The sequence below is a fragment of the Hordeum vulgare genome, chromosome 5H (genome assembly GCF_904849725.1).
Source record: "Hordeum vulgare subsp. vulgare chromosome 5H, MorexV3_pseudomolecules_assembly, whole genome shotgun sequence".
NCBI lineage: Eukaryota > Viridiplantae > Streptophyta > Magnoliopsida > Poales > Poaceae > Hordeum > Hordeum vulgare.
In genome coordinates this window covers 99216232-99218913 of record NC_058522.1, presented here as the reverse complement: position 1 = coordinate 99218913, position 2682 = coordinate 99216232, and positions in this window count along the sequence as shown.

The following is a 2682-nucleotide window of genomic DNA, read 5'->3' as shown; positions in this document are numbered from 1 at the left end:
TCTGAACGTCGAAATCGCACTTTATTGGATATGGTGCGATCTATGATGTCTCTTACTGATTTACCGCTATCATTTTGGGGATATTCATTGGAAACTGCCGGATTCACTTTAAATAGGGCACCATCTAAATCCGTTGAAACGACATAGTATGAATTATGGTTTGGCAAGAAACCTAAGTTGTTGGTTCTGAAAGTTTGGGGCTGCAATGCTTCTATGAAGAAACTGCAACCCAAAGCAGAAAAATGCGTCTTCACATGATACCCTAAGGAAACTATTGGGTATACCTTCTATCTTAGGTCCGAAGGCAAAATCTTTGTTGCCAAGAACGGATCCTTTCTGGAGAAAGATTTTCTCTCGAAAGAAGTAAGTGGGAGGAAAGTAGAACTTGATGAGGTAATTGTACCTCCTCTTGAATAGAAGAGTAGCACAGCACAAGAAAATGTTTCTGAGGTGCCTACAACGTCTAGAGAAGAAGTTAATGATGATGATCATGAAACTCCAGATCAAGTTGCTACTGAACCTCGAAGGTCCTCAAGGACACGTTCCGCACCTCAGTGGTACGAGAACCCTGTCATGGAAATCATGTTGTTGGTCAACATTGAACCTTCGAACTATGAAGAAGCGATGGCGGGCCCGAATTCTAACAAATGGCTTGAAGCCATGAAATCCGAGATAGGATCCATGTATGAGGACAAAGTATGGACTTTGGTGGACTTGCCCGGTGATCGGCGAGCCATAGAAAATAAATGGATCTTTAACAAGAAGACTGACGCGGATGGTAATGTGACCATCTATAAGTCTCTACTTGTCGCTAAGGGTAATCGACAAGTTCAAAGGAATGATTACGATGATACCATCTCACCCGTAGTGATGCTGAAGTCGGTCCAAATTGTTGGGGAACGTCGCATGGGAAACAAAAATTTTCCTACACGCACGAAGACCTATCATGGTGATGTCCATCTACGAGAGGGGATTTTCGATCTACGTACCCTTGTAGATCGCACAGCAGGAAGCGTTAAGAAACGCGGTTGATGTAGTGGAACGTCCTCACATCACTCGATCCGCCCCGCGAACCGTCCCACGAACCATCCCGCGATCCGTCCCACGATCCGCTCCGATCTAGTGCCAAACAGACGGCACCTCCGCGTTCAGCACACGTACAGCTCGACGATGATGTCGGCCTTCTTGATCCAGCAAGAGAGACGAAGAGGTAGATGATTTCTCCGGCAGCGTGATGGCGCTCTGGAAGTTGGTGATGATCTATCTCAACAAGGCTCTGCCTGAGCTCCGTAGAAATACGATCTAGAGGAGGTTGTGGAGGTATGTGGTCGGGCTGCTGTGGCAAAGTTGTCTCAAATCAGCCCTAATACCTCGGTATATATAGGAGGGAGGGTAGGGGCCTTGCCTTGAGGCTCAAGAGAGCCCCAAGGGGTCGGCCGAAGGGGGGGGGGGGAGGAATCCTCCTCCAATCCTAGTCCAACTAGGATTGGAAGGTGGAGTCCTTCCCTTCCTTCCCACTTCCCCTTTTTTCTTTTCTCTTTTATTTTCTTTATCTCCTGCATAAGCGCCCTCTTCGGATTTCCCACCAGCCCACTAAGGGCTGGTGCGGCACCCCTAAGGCCTATGGGCTTCCCCCGGGTGGGCTGCCCCCCGGTGAATATCCAGAACCCATTCGTCACTCCCGGTACATTCCCGGTAATGCCAAAAACTTTTCGGTAATCAAATGAGGTCATCCTATATATCAATCTTCGTCTCTGGACCATTCCGTAAACCCTCGTGACATCCGTGATCTCATCCGGGACTCCGAACAACATTCGGTAACCAACCATATAACTCAAATACACATAAAACATCGCCGAACCTTAAGTGTGCACACCCTACGGGTTCGAGAACTATGTAGACATGACCCGGGAGACTCCTCGGTCAATATCCAATAGCGGGACCTGGATGCCCATATTGGATCCTACATATTCTCTGAAGATCTTATCGGTTGAACCTCAGTGCCAAGGATTCATATAATCCTGTATGTCATTCCCTTTGTCCTTTGGTATGTTACTTGCCCGAGATTCGATCGTCAGTATCCGCATACCTATTTCAATCTCGTTTACCGGCAAGTCTCTTTACTCCTTCCGTAATACAAGATCCCGTGACTTACACTAAGTCACATTGCTTGCAAGGCTTGTGTGTGATGTTGTATTACCGAGTGGGCCCCGAGATACCTCTCCGTCACACGGAGTGAGAAATCCCAGTCTTGATCCATACTAACTCAACGGACACCCTCGGAGATACCTGTAGAGCATCTTTATAGTCACCCAGTTATGTTGTGATGTTTGATACAAACAAAGCATTCCTCCGGTGCCAGTGAGTTATATGATCTCATGGTCATAGGAATAAATACTTGACACGCAGAAAACAGTAGCAACAAAATGACACGATCAACATGCTACGTTCATTAGTTTGGGTCTAGTCCATCACATGATTCACCCAATGATGTGATCCAGTTATCAACCAACAACACCTTGTACATAGTCAGAAAACCTTGACTATCCTTGATCAACTGGCTAGCCAACTAGAGGCTTGCTAGGGACAGTGTTTTGTCTATGTATCCACACATGTATCTAAGTCTTCATTCAACACAATTATAGCATGGATAATAAACTATTATCTTGATACAGGAATTAT